Raw genomic sequence first — 22,714 nt, forward strand, 5'->3', positions numbered from 1 at the left:
GTCCAAACAAACCATGATTTTTTTTAAACATACATCACATCCATTGCAAAAGGCTAAAATTCGCCAGGTCTTTAATTTCAACTAAGTGAGTTGACTAAATTAATGTTGCGGACCATTTTCTAATTTCCATGCGGTATCCCTATTTTTTTTTTTCTCGCTTGTTTTTTTCATCCCAAGACCTCTGGAGTTTTCATTCTATAAAGTGTGTATTTTGCTAATGGTCGAAGGCCATAGCTTGATAACGCCTGTTGGTCCCTGGAAAGAATGTGTCTGATTGTCTTTCACACTTCATATTCTTATTTTAACATGCAGTTATATCTATGATAAGAATGAAAATTGAATTGTCATTGAGACAAAAACCCAACCAAAGAGCAAAAAAGAAAGAAAAAAAAAGCCCAAGGCAACATGAAGATCTTTCGTATCAAGGGAATTGCTATAAATATATTTATTTCAGGTTAATAGTATTAGGCCATACTCAAGTTATAAAAAAGGTCGTCAACTTTTGCAACCAGCTTCTATGTTTCTATAATGCACTGTTCATCTTTTTTGGGATTCGACATTTCCATTGGACTGACGATTTTGTTTTCGACTATTTTAAAAAGATGCATTTTTATACGACCGTCAAAATTTTGACGGGACGTATTATGGTATACAAATGTCCGGTGTCCGTCCGTCTGTCTGTCCGTCTGTCCGTCTGTCTGTCTGGCGTAAACATGTCGCACCGTAACTTGAGAACGACTTATCCAAATTTTATGAAACTTAACATAGTTGTTTCTTATGATGGTCAAATGATCTGTATACTTTTTGGTGAAAATAAGATTAAAACTTTTTGAGTTACGGCACTTTGTAACTAAAACAGGGGTGTGTTTTTTTTCACATGTCGGACCGTATCTCAAAAAAAAATTCTTGGTTATGGCTTAAAACTTTAAACACTTCTTAGTTATATTAATCTTAATATCTGTATACTTTTTGGTGATGATTCAAAATTTTATTTTTGAGTTATTGAGTATTTTGTAAAAAAGGGGGAGGGTTTTTTTTTTTACATGTCGCACCATATCTCAAAAACGATTTATGATTATTGCTTAAAACTTTACACACTTCTTTGTTATATTAATCTAAAGATCTGTATACTTTTTGGTGATGATTCAAAACTTTATTTTGGAGTTATTGAGTATTTTGTTAAACAGGGGAGGTTTTTTTTACATGTCGCGCCGTATCTCAAAAATAATTTTTGATTATTGCTTAAAACTTTACACACTTCTTTGTTATATTAATCTAAAGATCTGTATACTTTTTGGTTTTGATACAAAATTTTATTTTAGTGAAATTTAGTTTTTTGTAAAAAAAAAAAAACAGGGTTGGGGATTTCACATGTCCCCGTCGTGTCTCAAAAACAATATATGGTTATTGCTTAAAACTTTCTCAGAAACTATTTATGATTATTGCATAAAACTTCCACACAAGACGTCGGGCGTATCATGCGCTCATGGCGCAGCTGTTTATTTTACAAAATCATACAAGTAAGGAGTCTCTGGCCTTTGGTAGTGTTGTATGTTAATTAATGTTTGTTTATTTATTTGTTTAGGAAATAAGTATGACGTACATTTTCACTGAACTAGGACACTTTTTATAATAGTTTTTCTATATCGCTCGGGCAAAAATAATCACGAATATAATGCCTACCCATGTTAAAACTACAATAAAGTATAATTTGCATCAATTTTTTCTTGAACCTACCATTTTTTTTGTCTGTGTTGGATTTGTGTGGCATTAAAAAAAACGGGTAAAAGCTACACAGTGCAGCTTCCAACAAGAATACAAGATTTATTGATTTTCAAAATGCGACCAAAATAAAAAAATTGCTCGCAGCGGAAAAAATTCAACAGTTTGATTTTCATTGAAATAAAATAATTGTTATGATTTACACACCGTTACTTTTTCCAATATAAATATTCGAACTATTTTGTTTGTTGTTTCCTTTATAAATTTACATTATTTTTAAAAAGACCACGCGTCTTCGATATTTAGAAGACTATAAAAGCGATGTTCATTATCTTTCTTCTGCTGTAAGTTTAATTTAGTTATTTTGTGTCATAATTGCCATCTCGTATGTTTTAAATTTGAATAAAGAAGATTCAGGTTGTCTTACACGTCAATGATACACACACAAAAACCGATAACAAATAAAATAAGGTGCAACATTCATTCTCCGTGAAAAGAATACATCACATGGATGTAATTTTTGTAAGAAAAATACCAATTTCGTGAGAAGTTGTGTGTTGGACTTGAAGAGTCAAGGCAAACTGACAAATATCTGAATGAACGGATCGATTTATGGCATATAAAAAAACAAAGCCCACATGGTTAGCATTGAATAAATAGAAGGCCACTCTTAAATGATCACAACGTAGAAGTTTTTGTTCTCTTAATCAATAAGATATTTTCTGAAATAACGCGGCTCCCCATTAACTTAAAAGTTTTTTTGTTTTTTTTTACCATGAATAAACTTTTTTTTTTATTATTATTATTTATTGATATCAGCTCTGGACATTAATATTCTTAAAAGTGAAACTGTTGTAAGTGATGGTATAACAAATGATTATTTAAATCCCCACTTGAAGGCCTCCGATAGACTGAGTGAGCATAAAATCATCGCCCACGACAAACAAGTTATAGGTAAACTTTTCAGTACAATTACTAATAAACGTTTTACCGTCGACCACACTGTTATGAATTTCATTCTAGTTTAAATGATATAAGCCATCTCACCACTTAATTCAATATTTTTTTATTCATGCAAAACAAAAATAAATTCACAATTCCAACTCATACAAACTTAGTGGCAATAGATAAAATTTTAGTAAATTCTCCGCTATGCTTTTCTCCATATCTCTTTTGTCGAAAGCAAGAAGGTAATGGATGACGTATTCTGGTACCTGTTGGAGTGCCGCTATCCTCTACTAATACTACATTGATTGTGTGAAATCGTGGTTCATTTGTTTTTTGTTTCTGTCTAAATCCCACAATATATCCCTTCTTTTTCTGGCCAATTATATTTATCATGACTTTGTCACCAATCCTTTCTACGGCAGCTACATTATAAACGTGCATGATTTTTCCTGGTTTTCCGGCTGTTGCGGCTTTTCTTATTGGACTGTTATCTATGACTCTCACTCTTGATCGAAGTCTTAATTCCATAAGGCATTGTGATGTACTAAAATAGAAATCATATTTTGCCATTCATTAATTATTAGAAAGTAGAAAAGAGAGGTAAAAGATACAAAAGGAAATTCAAACTAAAAAATCGAAATTAACTGACAACATCATAGCAAAATCTTTTCCTTTATTGGTATTCATTGGCGGATCCAGGGGGGGGGTGGTTCCGGGGTTGGAACCCCCCCCCCTTTTTTTGGCCGCACAATGCATTTGAATGGGGACATATAGTTGGAACCCCCCTTTTTAAAATGGCTGGATCCGCCCCTGGTATTAAACCTTGTGGTACAATTTTATAGAGATCCAGTCTTAAACTCTAGTTATTGTCCAGAAGCCAGAATATCCTAGTTTTTTTTGGCACTTAATTCCTAAACAATTGAGCCATAACCCTCAAAAGCAATCTGAACATATTCCGTTTGAGTTTTGCAACTTTGTGGTACAATTTCATAGAGGTCTATACACTTTAAATATAATTATGTACACACCTTATTGTTCTGAAAGTGAGACTGAGTGTAGCATTGTTAGCATGTTCTAACAAATAATTTTACAAAACACTTTTTTCAATAAGATGTTTACTGATCGTTCAGCTTATATATGCGCTGACATCTCTCTTTCCAGACCCCTTGCTTACATTTGCTTATGGTTCAAAAATATATTTTGATGTGAAATTAACATTTGTATCACTTCCCTTTTACAACAAAAAAATGGTGAGGGTAGATTTTTTCTCTCCAGAAATCCAAATACAAACTACCTAGGGCATTTTTCAAAAGTCCTACAATCTTTACTATAACAAATTATTACAGTAACTATATTCTCCACATCTTAACGTACTTAGAAATATTTTCGAAACCGCAATACATCGCATTGAATATATAAAGAAATATGAAAAAATAATTTGATACGAGTAAGGTATCATACATGCATTCCTTATATACACGTCGAATTTCATGGGATGTAGCAGTGGGGACTTCTGGCTGCCGTAACAGTGATTCTAAACAATCAACATAATTGTTTCAACAAAATGGAGGCCCATCCCCCTCCCCCTTTGATAAAGAAATCCAACGCTGTGTAGGTTTTAAAACTTATCGATTTTGTCCCTGTAAGTTAAAAAAATTAGGCTTTGCCCTACATCTTTACCATAAAACTAAATTGAAAATTCAAATGACCCCCCCCCCCCCCCCCCCCAAAAAAAAACAACAAAAAAAACAACAAAAAAACCAGAAACACACACACACATATATATAATGTAGTTTTGCATGCTTTTTCAGTCAGGATTCTACTTCGTCAAAATTATCTCCCCATTACGCTAGTTAATTTTCACAATCGTAGAAATGGCAGCTATTGTAGGGGCGACGCGCTGCCAATTTTGCTCTTGAAAACAGATAAATTTATCCACATAGCACCATTATGATCCTTATATGTCAGTTGTATTTTAAAAGACAAACGTATCTACTAGCTAATGAGCACCAGTTAATGATCTTGTCTGCATTGATTCAACTTAAAACTATTGTCTAATCGGTTGTCAGGTGGAATTTTTGAAAATTCAAAAAACATTTCAAAAAATTCTAATTAAATATTTCGTGTAAGGGCAGACTAGATTTTTTTAGTGGTTGAAGACTATAAACCTAAGTTATCACACACACATTATTTTTTTCTCGAAGATATGCATTTTCATCATCCAACTTGAAAGACTGTCGTTAAGTACTGTAAGTAAAAAAAATAGCTATTCGAACACACCTACTCTGTTTTTCTGGTTCATTAGATAGGTATTTCACTTGACCCATATATTTCATCTTTTAGTACTGTAATTGTTTTATGTTATAAAGTCAACCAGTAGCTTTGATATATGAAAATGATAGAATCTGAAGCGAGATGATGTATCAAATAGTCTTGCTTTGTACGTTTTCCAAACAAAATATTCAACTCAAACACGCCCTAACATAAAAAGGTGCACTCGATTTTCTCTTTTCGATACAAATGTTACACATTTTTTAGAATTTTTTCTTGAGTAACATAATGGAAGGGCAGATACGAAAATAACTAAACTAATAGATTGATATGTTCTCTGTCCGTGGTATTTTTTTCAAAAAAATCGGAGGTTATGCATTTTCTACATCCAAATTGATAGATACTCATGTCATCGACTTGATATCTAATTGTTCTGCTTAACTATGTCATAGATAAATTGAAACCTTAGGCAAATGGTGTTTTTAAAATAGAACACTTCGTCATTGAAAAGAAAATTGTCATTTTATTTGTTTCTATTAACTTTTAAATTTTTCTGTTACTATAGTCAACATTACAGTAGGCATTTATCGCCTTCTCTAACAAAGAGCTTCGATTCTTTTGTTCAATTTCAACCGGGTTTCCACCTGTTCTCTTTATTCCTTGATTCGGTTTTAACTAACGGTTACAATTGATACCGCGTGGTGTTTTTTAACAATTCAAAAAAAAAAAAAAACGTGCACGTACAGAGTAAACAAAAGAAAAATAGTACCATGAATTACATGAGTGTAAAAACTGAGTACTTTTCGGTTACAACGAGATTGGGAAATAGTATATATAACTACTCTTGATTTGTTGATTTTACGTGATTTGAAGAAAATCACGATAATCGTTAATATTTAGCAATAAATAAACGAATAATTAGTATTTTATTACTGATATACTTATTAATCAATTAAATTGTAGGTAACATATTAATGTTCTGCCAAAAACGCATACTTTCGACTGATTTTTAACTAATTTTGAAATTTTAAGGTAGCTCAATAGGTACCTTTGACTTAAGTGTTATCTTAGGCGTTTCCTTAGTATAAGGAGTTTTATGCATACCACTTAAGTTTTGTGGGCGTGACTTAAAACAACTACAGTCGACTCTCGTTATGTCGAAGTCAGCCGGACCAGAGAAATATTTCGAGATACACGTAGTTCGACTCAAACGAACACCGAAAGTTCGACAATCTAAGGGACACAACTCTTGCTTAGCTTGGTAAAGCTAAAATAAATCCGGGTGAATATGGCAAGGGGATCGATATTCTAGTATCAGATCGATGTATTTGTATGTCACAGTCTTTTATTGTTATGATGACATTATTTTTATTTATTCAATTTTTTCAATTAAAAAAAATCCTATGGCTTTTCCAAGAGAGTAATTTCCAATTGATAGTTTCTTTATTCAGGTCGGTTATAGCTGACAAAAATTGTTTATTCTCGATTACAAGAGATTTAAGAAAATTTTGATTTCTATTCATTATGTTTTATCTCAGTCTTTCTTTTCAAAAGAAAATATAACAAGATTAAAGACGCCGTTTGAGTAGTTTTTAGGTGATCATCAATGGAAGCCATAATCCTCACTTTATACACACCCAAGCTCATTAGCGTAAATCACAAATTAATTGTTTTGTAAACATTGTAAATACCTTTTCATGAACATTAACAATGTAGATTCAGATTCAGATTCAATAGTTTATTAAAGTCTCACCACATACATACAAGTATAAACACAATATAATATCAAGTACACAATATAAAATTTAGAATGCATGTGCCATTCTTAAAAGAACCATGAGAGACTGTTATATACAATTTTAAAACAACAGAATTAAAACATAAGTTTTGTTATTTATACAAAACATAAAAGTGCAATATCACCATGCACATCCAAGGATAAAACCTGATACATTTTGTACATGTACATAATAAAAATAACTGAAACAGTTTGATTTTTAACAGTATAAGATACTGTTTCGTCGTAATAAAATATTATTGCAGGTTTTGGCAACAGAACTACAAACATTTTCATTTTTGAACAAAAATATAAATTTTTCATCATCTGACAAAGTTAAAAACATATCATTATGTTGAATTATATCAATAAATAAAGACTGCCTTTAAAAAATCTTCATATAATGGACATGTTAACAATACATGTTTTTCATCTTCTATATTATCACAATTGAAACATAATCTTTTATCTAAATCTAATCTTTCGTAACGACCAGTTTCAATTTTTAAAGGTGCTACTCCACATCTAAATTTCACAAATGCACTGCTATAACGAATAGGTATATTTTGCAACAAATATTGTTCAGTAGAGTATGAAAATTTTAACAATTTATAAGTTCTTAACTTATTTCCTTGACCATAAGAATCAAGCCTTGTACTCCATTCAGTTTTATAATTATCAAAAATATTAACTTCTAACTGATGAATTATATTTTTATCCAGTATATAATCATCTACATTACAAAATCTGTCCATATTGTAAAGTTTCAACATTTCTATCACTTTATAACTCCAATTTTTAATTTTATAACTACTTTTTCTAATTGACCATATAAATACTTTATAATTTATCCTGTATTTATCCATTTTTGTACATCTTGCCCAGTGTCTAAAAATGTTTGACCACTGTTTAACATATGGAGGCTTCCAACCCATGTCACCTGAAACAGCATCATTGGGAGTATACTTTCCAACTCCCATATAAAATCTCATGGCTCGGTTCTGAACTGCTGAGATGCAGGAGAACTCACTTGTACCCCAAATAGCTGAGCCGTAATTGATGACTGACCAAACTAAAGTGTCAAACAATTTGGTGAAAATATTGTGTTGGAAGCCACCATGTGCTTTACATTTTACTATAAGAAGGCCTAATGCCCGACTTGCTGACTTTGCAACTGCCTTTGCCATAACTTTATAATCTAAAAATTCATTTAATACTAATCCTAAATATTGATAGCTAGAAACATAATCAATGACTTCACCATTTATATTAAAGACAAAATTTGATCTTAACACAGAGGGATTTCTAAAATGCATGATTTTTGATTTATTTAAATTAACTTTTAAACAATTATCATTACACCATACACCTAATACATTAATCAATTTCTGCATATCTTCTGTATTTTCAGACAATAAAACAAGATCATCTGCATATAATAAAATAGCAACCTTTTCGCCGTCAATGTCTATACCAATATTTAATGCTTTTATATCATCAATTAAGTTATTAATAAAAATATTAAACATGACTGTGGATAAAACACACCCTTGTTTCAAACCAGTATTTACACTGAACCAATCAGTAGTATTTCCGTTCACACGAACACAGCATTCTATATTTGAATAAATGGCTTGCAAAGCACACATAAACTTTGTACTTATACCTAAATCTGTTAATTTATTAAACAATAGTGACCTGTCAATTGTATCATATGCCTTCTTAAAATCTACAAAAGAGACAAAAGTTGACAATTTGCATTTTGCAAATGTATCACTAATTATTTGTCAAAATTCTATAAAAGATAATCTTAGGTAAACACTCATGAAAATAGTATGTCATAAATCAATACAGTGGTCAGTGACCAGGAAATTTAATTACACGTGTATTGTCAGATTAACTATTCAATCCATTTAAATCCCGGAGGTCATGTTTTGACATATGTGTATTAGTTCGAGATAAAAAATTAATTTTGAACGCTTTTGTTAACCTTGGGACCGTAAATTTAGTTCGACTCAACCGAAATTTCGACTAATCCAATTTCGACTCATCAGGAGTCGAATTACATACTTTTGTATGGAATAAAGTTCGGGACCCTGTGAAAACTTCGACTCATCCGAAATTTCGAGTCAACCGAGTTCGAGACAACGAGAGTTAACTGTAATATCAAGCGAGGCGTAGCTTTATCAATAATATAGTTTACATGACTTTCCCCAACAACCGCTGTCTTGAAAAATTAACCCTAAATGTTTATGTTCTCCAACCTCTTGTATCAGTGTATCATTTATATATATTGGTGGATTGTGGGGTTTTGCTCTTTTTCTAGATATAGTCATGGTTTCAGTTTTTCTTGGATTAAAATTAACAAGCCATTGTTGAGACCATAATTGAATTTTTTCTATATCAGAGTTCATTAATTCAGCTGTAGCATCCTCAACAACTATATATAATGATGTATCGTCAGCAAAAAGTCTGATGTTGCATGATATGTCACATACAATATCGTTTATGAATAATAAAAATAATACAGCTTTAATGCTATACACATCAGAGGTCTGTCCTCCTATGACAACTCTTTGTCTTCTCTCGGATAAATAACTTTTAAACCATTTTAATAAGTCCCCTCTTATTCCATATTTGTTTTGAATTGTTTGTCACTTTCTAGCTGCCGTTCGTACGTGCATGGCTTAAAATGGACGCCGACATCAGAGAAATTATCCAAGCCGAAGTACAAAGTGCCATACTAGGAACTCAAGATAAACTGTTAAACAGCTTTAGTTTACTACATTGCTCGACACACTGTTAAATGGTTTCCAGCACAACATCCAGGATAACCAGAAGGCATTGTCCGAGTCTCAGTTGGCCAAAATCGACGAGACCATGACAGAGACCTTCATGTTCCGTAAAAGGGGAAATGAAGAACAGTATAAGGACAACAAGAAGGTTTTCGTGAAGGTTCTCGAAGCTAGCAGCCAGTTAGAATCAGAAAATTTAAACAATGGCAACATTCAAACCGCAAAAAGAAAGATTTACGAAGGTATGGAAATGATAAAGTCAAGACAAAAGCTCATAAAGTTAGCAGATTCTTCAGACGCGGGATGGCGAGTTGTCGACGAATATACCACAAATCCTTTGGCAGGAGATTCCGAAGATGAAAAAAGAATATACAAGGCACAAAGTAGAGCCGAATCCAAGATAAAGAAGGAGAAGGCGAAACGCAAGACCGATACTAGGCCAGCGCCTTATAAGACTAAACCACTGGCTCCAGAGAATCCGATTCCAGTTAACACAAACAAGATGTTTCGCCCTGGGAGATGTTTCAATTGTAGTGAAACTGGTCATTGGAGGAGCCTGAGAGTGTCCTCATGCTACAGTACAGCATACAAACAAGGCTTCAGTTTAGATCGTCATGTAAAAGTCGCATTAGAGGACAGTGGAGTAGAACTTGAACAGGAAGACATTTGTATAGTCTATATCCGAAGATGTGTGAGTTATTATTGAACAGTAAAAGTGACAATACAGTCAAGTCGTATTTCTACGCTTTTAGAAGGTGGGAAAAATTCATTACAGAACATGGACAAGATGATTTACCTGCACAACCGGTACACGTTCCTTTATATTTGACAAATTTATTGAACAATGGATTTACTAGTCATCCCGTTTCCAATGTTTTATACGGTATAAAATGGTCCTATGAAGTGAGTGGGTAACCAGATCCTACTATAAACTCTTTCGTTACTTCCATAGTGGAAGCTTCGCAAAGAACCACAACAAAAACCGACAACAAAAAAGATCCGGTTTCGGCAGAGAAATTAATTGAACTTTGTACGCACTTTAAAGATTCAGATGATTTACTCATTATTAGAGATTTGACAATGATATTACTAAGTTTTTTTGGTTTTCTAAGATATGATGGAATTAGTTCGTTAAGATTTAAAGATGTAGTTATACATGACAATTATTTGATTTTGTATATTAACAAAAGTAAAACCGATCAGTATCGTCAAGGAAACGAAATTCACATTTCGAAAGGTTTATCTATAGCTTGTCCACAAATGTTATGTTCATACGATATTTAGAATAGGCCAATTTCGATTTTGACTCCAATAAATATTTATTTAGACAGATTTGCAGATCGGGCAAAAATTGTAAACTTATAGATAAAGATAAAAAGCTAAGCTATACGGCGGCTAGGGAGGCTTTATTAGATAGAGTTAGATTAGTTTCACCAAATTGTAATATAGGCCTACATTCATTCAGAGCCGGTGGTGCAACGGCTGCTGCAAATGCACGTAAACGAGAGGTGTTTGAAAAAACACGGCCGGTGGAAGTCAGGGCCCGTATGCATAAAGCTACTTAAGTTAAGATTTTCCTTGGTAAACACTTAAGTTAAGGAAACTCCGCCCTTTTTATCTAAGTGGTATGCATAAAAAATCTTAAACTAAGTATTTCCTAAGTAAAATCTTATAAATCTTATGAGAAGTTTAAAGTTTAAGCTGTCGCGTAATAATCTACAAGTTATATATGAGGGCCCTCATGGGGTTTTTGATTATGTGATTACTTGGCCGTTTTTTTAATGATTATTTGATTATTAAGCCAAATATTTCATGATTATTTGATTATCTAGGACTGTATTTTTAGTTTATGATTATTTGATTACTAAAGATAAGCAAATATTTAATGATTATGTGATTATATTGGCAAAAAAACGGTGATTATGTGATTACTAGGACCCCCCATGAGGGGCCTCATATATATCAGCTTCATCAGGCCTATTCTCGAATATGCGGATACTGTGTGGGATAACATACCAATTTACTTAAAGGACAAACCAGAGAGCATTCAAATAGAAGCGGCTCGTATAGTCACAGGTGCTACTAAGCCTTGCTCTAAATCTAATCTTTATAATGATACTGGTTGGGTATCTCTGAGTGAAAGAAGATCCAGACACAAAATTATTAAATTTCACGAAATGTTTCATGATCAAGCTCCTAATTATCTTTGTAGTCTCGTACCTCAACAACTATATCAAGTCTATACCTATAATACTAGAAGTGCATTTAATGTTCAAAATAGGAATTGTAGAACTTCCTTTTATCAAAATTCTTTCCTACCATCTGTTATTCGTGATTGGAACAGGCTTCCACAAGATGTTAGATGTAATCCTTCAAATTTACACTTAAAAATTATACAAATCGAGATACTAAGAAAGTCCCCATATATTATAATGCTGGTTGTAGAAAAGCCCAAATATTTCATGCCAGACTCCGGTTGAACAGTGGCTTAAATGAACAGCTTTTCCAGAAAAATATTGTTCTTTCCAGCCTCTATATATGTGGGCAAGTTGAGAGCAGCAAACACTATTTGCTAGAATGTCATAATTATAGACTCATCAGAACACAAACCATTTCTACACTACCAATATATAATATACAAACATTATTATCAGGTAGTGAACTAATCAGTGATGACGAAAACGAAAATATTTTTAAAGTTGTACAAAGATTTATTTTAGAAACAGGGAGATTTGGTCCGTAACAATTATTTTTATGTCGATGTCGATTAAGATGTTGAAACTTTATTTGATGTTACCTTATTTTCGAAACATTTACATATTTCTCAGCTACATGCACTATGATTATGAAAATACGAGTTGATCACATCTTTCGATCAAACTGACTTCTGAGTAACGGGCAAACCACAGAATAAACATGTTAAATAAGAATTGAAAATTATATTTATACGAGTTTCTTATACTATGTTCCTAATTTTCTCATTTTTTAAAGGGAGACGAATTTATATAAGTTTTTCTTGTTTCCGAATCCCTGTATGTATTGTATAATTATATTTTGTGCACTTTTTGAAATACAATATTGTTTAAACTGAACAAATCAAACATACCTACATACCCGGATCTAAATCAACCCCTCTAATTGGACCATACGCATATTACCCATAACGTCAATACAATATTTTCCCGCTTTTCTTCGAACCGCGAGAAAATATTAATATTGATAATGTCATTCTTTTATATATAAAGGTGAATATTAAGGATGTACTTCGGTGAGGTTTAGGAATTTGTGTCAGATGTTCGAACACCTTGTCGGATTTTTCCTACGATACAGGGTATCCAATTTGTCCCCTAATACCCATTTTTCTTTTAATATAAGACTTCAATAGCTAATAAACGGCCTAGTTATTTACCAAAACTTAAGAAGAATGATTCTTGATTTCCTTTCTTTCGATTTGAGACCAATGGAAATACAAGGTAAAAGTCAGGATCAGCCTTGTCCCGCCATTTAAAAAAATAAAATATCTCGAAAAAGAGCTCCATAACCTATCAATATATTTTGGCTTATTTTGTTCCTTAACGCTCTTCCGACTTATTTATTGTAGAATCAATTTTAAATTCTAGATTTTCATAATTTCACCCAAGTACGTCATTATCTAGAAAATATTCCTACAATCAAGTTTGTAATCTGATGGCCGTGACTGTCTGATTACGATTTAAACATTCCATAAACGTCATTTTTCATAGTACATTGATCTTGATTATTGTTTTCCTTAATACTTGGTTTTTTGTTTTTATCAGGTTCGGATGTTAGGCGAAATTCACCATGACAACAGACAACTCAAACTCGTATACATGGGAAGGAAGTGGCTGCAGCGAAGATTCACCGCCCCCTCCCCCGACTGATACCCAACTGACAGAATTTCTATCTTCTGATATTCAAGAACATTTTGAAATCGTTGAACATATCGGAAAAGGTGCTTATGGAAGTGTTTTTGAAATTAAAAGTAAAACCGACAAAAAAGTATACGCATTGAAAGTAGTCCCCTTTTCTTCAGAAAAAGATAAAGAAAGGATGAGTAGAGAAGTCGAAGTATTGGCGCAGTTACAACACCCAAACATTGTCAGATATCACACATCTTGGCATTTGAAAAATGAAGGAAATTGCACCGAAATTGATCCAAATTTTCAGTGTCTATGTATACAAGTGGAGTATTGTGACCAGACTTTAAACGATTTTATTGAAAATATGAATTCATACGTCGATCTGATTGAATTGGAATCTGAACGACGAAAAATATTAGGAGAAATTTTAGAAGGAGTGAAGTATATACACGAAGAAAATATCATGCATCGTGATTTAACCCCCAAGAATATTTTTCTCAGCAAGTCGGGTACAGTCAAAATTGGTGACTTTGGGATTGCTCGAACCATGTACTTAACTGATGGAAACACAGTCATTGGTACAATCAACGACGAAAACCTAACCAGTTTTGTTGGAACAAAACGCTACTGTGCACCAGAGGTGCTCAATTGTTCCAAAAGTTATGACAATCGAGTGGACCTTTACAGTTTAGGATTGATAATATTCGAGATGTGGTACCCCTTTCAAACTCAAATGGAAAAAAGCAAGAGTTTTGACGATATCAAATCATTTTCGAATAAGATACCAGATTATTTTGAACCAGAAATCATTTAGGAAATCCTAATAGGACTACTTCAACACAACGGATGCGATAGAATGGTACTTGACGAAGTTGTTAAGAAAATGCTTTTATTTGAAAATTATGACCCATTTACCGAGGAAAGTCTCATCCAACTAACTTCCCAACAACTTGAACTAGATATCAGAAAGTCAGTTGGAAGGTTGATATATATGGAACTGACAAATCATTTGTCAAAGGTTGTTGTTTTAGATTGGGAAACGGGCCATATCTTATAACTTCATAATCAATTAGGTCCGGGAACTCAATTATCCCCCTTCAATATAGTTCCCTGTAATTTCAGTATATTTTTTCTTAAATATTTTCTTTGCCTTTCTTTTGAATTTTTCCCCCTTTTTTTTGCTTTAATGTGAATGTAAGGTCATCTAAGAGAATTTCGGTAAAACTTCTTTTTGATATTTTGAGCAGAAATGAGTGATTTGGTTAGGTAAACATAGGTGGGATTTCCCCTTTTCGGAGGCTCTCTGGCTTAACCCATACTGGTGTCATTGTGTTTTGTAGAGAAAATGAGACGATGAAGTTTTCTAATTTTTTGATATGTTTTGTGGTAAATATATTATGCGGGAACTTGGTCCCGACTTTGTGATTCGTGTTGTAGTCTTTCTGCCATGGTTTTATCGATTCTTTTTACGGGGAACTGCTCACATAGATGTTACATTGTTTGGGAACTAGCTTGGACTCGGCATGACAACGGGACCTTTAAAAGACAATCCAGTCTGCTAACTACATTTTATTCTGGTTCACAGTCTAGTCATATATTTACAATAGTTACAATAAAGATTACATAACTTTTCCATCATAGTTATACATCAAATATTTCGCGATATCAATCGAACAATAATACAAAACCCGACAATAGTTTACGCGCCATAAATGAACAGTCGTGTAATCTGTTATCTCCCCTTATTTCGTTTACTTTTAATATTCAATCAAATATCAAATGAAGAATTGTATTTTCAAAGTTATCTATACGAATAAGTTAATTTCTTTTTATATGTTAAGAATATTTTATACAAATCATTTACCTAAATTTTATCTCAAACTTTGCCTCTTATTTATTTAAACTGTACCACGATTTTACTTGTGAATGTGATTAAAATTACTTTACTAGAAAACATCTTTTAATTCTTTAAACTCTTTTCTGCTAAAATTTATAAGATAAACTATTAAACAAATTTAACATTTTTACTAACCTTTAAAAGACAATCCAGTCTGCTAACTACATTTTATTCTGGTTCACAGTCTAGTGAACCGAATAGTTTTGCACGACTTTATATAGCAGACTGGACTTAATTTGACACGTAATATGTTGTTACTTATTACAATAGCTTTCTCTGATCTCTTTTAATAAACAATGGATTTTGTCGGTTAAAGGCAGAATTACTTAATCTTAATTGTTCAAGTCTATTATTTTTAAAAGTATATACAATTATCTTTATGCCTTCGAAGCTGACACATTTATCAATTAGCTGGGGGACATTTTTGAGACAACGTTATCAAATATGCTTAAAAGATTAAACACTTAACATTTATATTTTTAGGAAATTGTTCTATAAACAAGTTAAACTTTCTTTAATTTATTTTATTTACGTTTATTTTTCTGTCATTTAATTTTACAATTAAATGACAAATATTCTCTTTAACTTCTGTGCAATTCTTCAATATTCACCAACGCTTTTCTTGTAATTTATTTATAAATCTTATCTTTAAATATCACGCATTTTTGCATCATTATATTACCCCTTTGTTTCAAAATTTTTGTCCCTAAAAATTAATAATGATTACTTAGTAGAACAATATGTTGTTTGATATGAGATAACACATAATATCAATAATAGTTCAAAGTTTCTTGGTTATTTTGTCATCTTGATGTGCCGGCTGTCTGCTCCGTCTCGAATAAATCCACCGATTTGAAAATCATCGTTCTATATACACTATTTTACACAGTTTTTCTATTTCTGTCAATTTTTACAGAGTCATCTAAAATTTGAGGTTATATTACTGTCACTATGTATCTATATTTCTCTTTAAATGCTTCTAGTTTTCTCTAAGCTGATTAATTTTCGGGGCTGTAGTCCCGGACCAATCACCATGCAGGATACTCAGGAATATGAAACGACAAAAGAAATAGTTAGCTTATGCATATATAATAAAACATACTAAGTAATAAGAAAATTTATGTACATCACAGAACTTACAAACAATCGAACATTTTTTTATTTATTTTTTTACTATTTGCACTGTTTTATATACAGTTTTATTCGTAAATTAAGATATCTATATACTTTGAATTGGTTGTATTAAGAGGTAACAAGGTCGCGCAATTAAAACAACACTCAAGTTTCCAGACACTACACAAGTTAGCTTATGGATACACAATAATAATATACTTAGTTATGAGACAATTTAAGTTCACCAAAGAAAAAAATCAGAACCAACATCTGTTTACTCATTATTTACGATGTTTTGTATATCATATATCAAAATATCTATATACTTGGATATTTTAAAAGGTAACAATGTTTCGCAGTTAAAACAATTAAATGTGTAGATACTTAACGAGTTTTGTCTTACTTGACTCAAACAATAGTTGCGAGCGCAGTTAGATTATTATAGAATCAGATAATAAGTAAGCTTACACGTACATCATCAATACGTATTTTCTGCTATACAATAACCTTTTTTTTTTTAAGTTTTAAGTATTCAAGTGAACATGAAATTTATTTCATATATATTTGTGATAATCGGTCTCGTAAATCAGCTCTTATCCTGTTTTGCAGGTGGCAGCATAACTACTTGTAACTTTTAGCTACTTTCTTCACAATATTTTATTTTCAGTATTTCAATGTTCCTTATATCTTACACTGAATGATTTTCTATTCTCATTTCTATTATATATAAGTTATCTGTGCTATGGAGTGCAAGTTTACCACAAAACAGCTTATTGTTCTTAAGTATGCGACCGACCTAGGTTTTTGTGAATATGCCTTTTTGAAGTTGAAGTCAAACTACTAATAGTCAAGATGAATCACGGTAGCTGGTCTAGAAACAGCTGAGCACTAATTTTAAATACTGCTGAAATAGCAATAAAAATTCTTATGGTTCATACTTGGCCTAATTCAATATCAGTGGCCTAAATTTTAGAGCTCTTAAATTCTGTGATGTAACTTGGTCACTAAAGAAAGCTAAATTGCATTATTGGTAGCTTGAATCCGACAAATATTAAGACTTATAAATTTATTCAGACACTATCTTTATTGGCTAACATTCAATTTTTCTTTATGTATTTGTCTGTTTTACAAGTAAGCTAGTTGGCCTTTTTCTCTTTGTGCCTGATTTTGTAAACTTAGTGTAAAACTCAACCAATAGACCTTCACCTATGTTTTCTTCAGGTTCCCAGGTAGTCTTTTTATAACCTACCCATTTGACCTTATAATAGTTTTTGCCCTGCCTACGCTTTTTGGCAAGTAATTTTTTGGCTATGAAGTCATTATCGTCGTCATTAGTCTCATCATTTTGTTGCATTTGTGAATCATTTTGTGTTCTATCTATATTGTCATTTTGAACATCATCTATATCATCTACTCTATCTCTGTTATTTTCAACAACATTTCTTTGAATTTCAGGAAGATTCCTATAATCTCTTGGGTCAATATACGGTTTCATTCTATTTGTGTGAATACGAGACTTAATCAATTTGTGATCTGAACATCGTCTTAACTTACATGTATTATTTTGTCCAACATTAATTACATAAAATGGACCATCCCACTTTGGGTGTAATTTTGGTGATAAACCTTTTGGTACTTTCATAGATTGCAACATGACATAATCTCCAACTCTGAATTTTGGTGCTTCAGCTTTCTTATCATACCTGTTTTTAGTTTTCTCTTGTGAATTTTCTACCGAAGTTTTTGCAATACCTTTTACAATTTTCAGTCTATCAATAAGGGTTTCGAGATGACTCTTCGCAGTTTTACTCATACCATCTTTAGGTTGAACAGAAATATCAAATGGCAAGTTCATTTCTTTACCAAACAACATTTGAAATGGAGAATAACCAGTTGATTCAGTATTTGTGGACATACGTAAAGCCATCATAACGCTAGGGATTAACTTATGCCAATTTGACTGATCTTTAGCCACTAATGTACGTAAAGTTTGTGCGATCGTTCGATTCATTCGTTCACATGTTGAATTGGTTTGCGGATGGTACGAACTAGTATGATACCTTTGAACTTCAAATAGTTCACATAAAGCCTGAATAAGTTTACTACAAAAATTAGCTCCTCTGTCAGATACAATTGCTCTTGGCGCACCAAATCTAGAAAACACCTCATTGTATAATACTTCAGCTATTTCGGTAGCTTCTTGAGTCTTAAGAGGGAAACATTCGGGCCATCGAGAAAAACTATCGACTACTAACAATAAATGTTGATATCCGTCTTTTGTTTTGGGTAGACATGTAAGAATGTCCATGTGCCATCTAGACAAAGTGTCTTCAATAGGAAGGGGAAGCAATGGTGCCGGACGATGGTGTGTTGGTTGTTTTGACCTTTGACATTTATCACATGACGTCACATAATTATAAACCTCTTGATACATTCCTGACCAATAATATTTAAGATGTATACCAGCGTATGTGCGTTTGATGCCTGTATGACCATTGTGATCATGATATGCTAACAAAGCATTTTGTTTTAGACATTTCGGTAAAACCAATTGTTCAATCATGCTTTCAGCTTTAGGTATCCCTTTTGTTCTTGACCTATGTAAATGAATTAACTCACCTGATTGACTTAATCTATAGTGGTCTCGTTCATAACATATGTTGCGAGCCTCTTTTTGATTTTCGGGCAACTCACCCGTTTCAAGGTATTTTATCAACGGGATTAACTGATCACATTCTCTTTGCAATTTTGAAATATCTGATACATCATTCAGATCAACCTCATTATTTTCAATAGCTGCAATTATTGGTTTTTCATTTGCATACTCAAACTTAATTTCAGTTTTGATATTATTTTCCAATAAGCTGTTTACAGACAATTTCGGGTGTATTTCATCTTTAATTTCTTTATAAGGAATTCTTGACAAAGCATCCGCATTTGTATTTTTTTTACCTTCTTTGTAAATAATTTCAAAATTATAATTTTGCAATTCAAGAGCCCATCTCCCTAGACGAGAGTTAGTATCTTTTGATTTATGTAACCAAACTAAAGCTTGATGATCAGTATACACTTTGAATCTTGCATGAGACAAATAAACTTTGTTTTTAGTGATACCTTCAAGAACTGCTAAGCATTCTTTTTCAGTAATAGTCCAGTTTAATTCATTATTTCTCAAAGCACGACCACTGTATGATATTACTCTTTCTTTACCATTTTCATCTAACTGACCTAGAATATAGCCAATGGCTGAGCCTGATGCGTCACAAGTCAAAATAAATGGTTTTGACATATCTGGGTACGTCAAAACAGGAGCAGTTGTCAAAGCCTGTTGAAGACTTTCAAACGAGATTTGACATTTATCAGTCCAAACATATTCTTTGTCTTTTTGTAAAAGATTATTCAAGGGAACTGTGATTTTAGCATAGTCCTTTACAAAGCGTCTATAGTAATTACACAGACCTAAAAACTGTCTGACCTCGGTCTGATTTTTAGGCCTCGGATAGTTTTTCACTATAGTAATTTTAGATTCATCTACCTTGACATCGTCTTTTGAAATAATATGACCTAGATAATTGACTTTCTTAATAGCAAAGTGACATTTTTGTGGCTTAAGAGTAAAATTTGCTTTTCGTAATCTAGCAAAAACTTCTTCAAGATGTAGCAGATGCTCTTCAAATGTTTTACTGAAAATCAAAATATCATCAATATATGCAAGTACATACTTCCAGTGCAATCCTCTTAATATTTGTGACATGACCTGAGAAAAAGCTATACTGCTATTACGTAGACCATATGGCATTCTATTCCATTCATAGATTCCAGAATGAGTTACAAACGCTGCTTTTTGTTTAGAATTTGGGTGCAAAGGCACTTGCCAAAAAGATGAAGATAAATCAATAGAACTAAATATCTGTGGTTGCATTTCTCCCATAGTATCAAAGACATCATGCATGTTTCCAAGCGTAGCATGCATCGGGGAAGTAAAAGCATTTACCCTTCTATAATCAACGCAAAATCGCCAACTGTTGTCTTTCTTACGAGTGAGACAAACGGGGCTATGCCAAATAGAATTAGAAGGCTCAATAATTTTGTACTTCAACATCTCTTCAACTTGTCTTTCAATCTCTGTTCTAATATTCGGTGCAGCTCTATGTGGAGGTAAACTGACAGGAGGGTTGTTCCCTGTTTCAATTTCATGAAAGTGTACATCTGTCATGCCAATTTCAGACAAATCTGTTGCAAATACATTCCTATTTTTATCAACAAATTTTCTTAATTTATCTTTTTGCTCATTTGTCAAATCTGCTTCAGAAAGATCAATGTTTAAATTTTGTTTTTGCTTTTTATGACCCTTTTCAATGTTATTTATATGAACTTTTTCAGTTTTATCAGACCAATTTTGAATAGAGTTAGGTTTTATTTCTGATATTAAAGCAACAATTTCATTTCTGTTTAGCACCACTTTATCTTCATTTGGATTTATGACTTGCATTACTGCTTGCTGGGTTGAAGACGACACTAGACAAGCAGCACCTACAATGCTTTTATTTTGCAAAGACTGACTAGGTTCAAGTATTATTTGCTTCCCTACAAATTGTTTAGGAATTTTAACAGGAATAATGCTTATTTGTCTAGCTGGAAGCTCGATGTGTTTTAGAGTTTTAGCTTCATTTTGTCTAGTACTTATAAGTGCGATCTGTGCAATTCCATCATACAAGTTTAAAGTTTTAGTAGGATAATTAATGTTAGCTTTATTATATTCTAAAAAGTCATTTCCAATTATTAAAGAGTGTTGAATTTTATCAATTATGTAAAAATTTTGGTACACAACTGGCTCTTTATCAAATTTTATTGGGAGATTTACTTGTCCTTTGACAGAAATTCCTTCGCCGCCTACACCATAAACATTGTTAATCCTTGACAAGTTTACTTTTATTTTAGTTTTATCTAGTTTATTGAATAAATAACTTGAAATACAGGATACAGCAGCTCCTGTGTCAATCAATCCTTTTGTTTTAATTCCTAATATATCAACATTTACAGTATTTCCTTCAATATTAGTCATTAAATTTATATAAATATTTTCTCTCTTCTTCTTGTGTGGTTTCTGTCTACTTTTAAAGCTTTTAGTTTTTACCACATTTCTATAAGATTTAGTGAAACAAACTCTTGCTAAATGTCCTATTTTTTTACAATTAAAGCATTCTTTATTTCTTGCTTTACATTTATGGTTTTTATGGTAATATGACATACCACAATATTTACAAGCATAATTTTGCTTTGTCGTCCTATTGACTCTGTTACTTCTATATGCATTCACCTGTGGCATCTGTTCTTTTATTTTCAAATTTAATGTATTAATTTTTTCAGTTATTTCATCTAGATCTTTATTTTGCTTTATTACATTTAGATTTGAGCAATCAGAATCTTTTATTGTTTTACGTACGTTAGCACATTTTTCAGCTATTATTGCCGCTTGCTTTAGTTTATTCAGATTTTTCGGGTTACTCAAAGTTATGCTATTATTTAATTTAGGAAGTAATCCCTTTTTACCCATGATGAATTCTAAATTTTCAGGTATTTCTAAATCCTTTGCAATTATTCTTAGTCTGTCGAAAAATTCTAACACAGATTCGTTTTCCTTTTGTTTTACATCTAATTCAATATCGTCTTCATCTCTTGAAAAACGTTCAATTAAACCAATTTCTAAATTTTCTGTACTATTCTGAATATTTTCATGTAAACCATCAAACCAAACTTTAGCTGATTCTTTCAAATAAAACGGCAAGTAATGACAAGCATTTTCATTTGCTTTTGAATTAATTTTTATCCATTTTCTAAAGTATAATAACCAATTTGACGGGTTACCCGAACCATTGTACATAGGAGGTGTTATAATGTTAAAATAATTCAAATGTACATTACCATGTGGTTCAGCCATGTTGTTCTCTTGATATTATTATGTTGTCCTGTTCTTTTCTTTAGTTGTCCATCAGTTGACTGCAAGTTGTAATTTGTCGAACTGTGCCGAAGTCCATCTTTACATGTTGTTCATTGTTGTAGGTACCGATGATTTTACCACTCGCCTCCACCAAAATATATTATGCGGGAACTTGGTCCCGACTTTGTGATTCGTGTTGTAGTCTTTCTGCCATGGTTTTATCGATTCTTTTTACGGGGAACTGCTCACATAGATGTTACATTGTTTGGGAACTAGCTTGGACTCGGCATGACAACGGGACCTTTAAAAGACAATCCAGTCTGCTAACTACATTTTATTCTGGTTCACAGTCTAGTCATATATTTACAA

At 32.3% G+C, this 22,714-nt stretch overlaps 1 long non-coding RNA gene across 1 annotated transcript in view; it reads right to left on the reverse strand.

Moving 5' to 3' along the window:
- Positions 1-3,135: 3,135 nt before the first annotated feature.
- Positions 3,136-22,714, reverse strand: part of LOC139516205 (uncharacterized) — a 61,295-nt gene continuing 41,716 nt past the window's right edge. Inside the window, exon 3 of the long non-coding RNA XR_011662924.1 lies at positions 3,136-3,214. This is a non-coding gene — a long non-coding RNA (uncharacterized lncRNA). The remainder of the gene's footprint in view (positions 3,215-22,714) is intronic.

Source organism: Mytilus edulis, chromosome 3, assembly GCF_963676685.1.
Source record: "Mytilus edulis chromosome 3, xbMytEdul2.2, whole genome shotgun sequence".
NCBI lineage: Eukaryota > Metazoa > Mollusca > Bivalvia > Mytilida > Mytilidae > Mytilus > Mytilus edulis.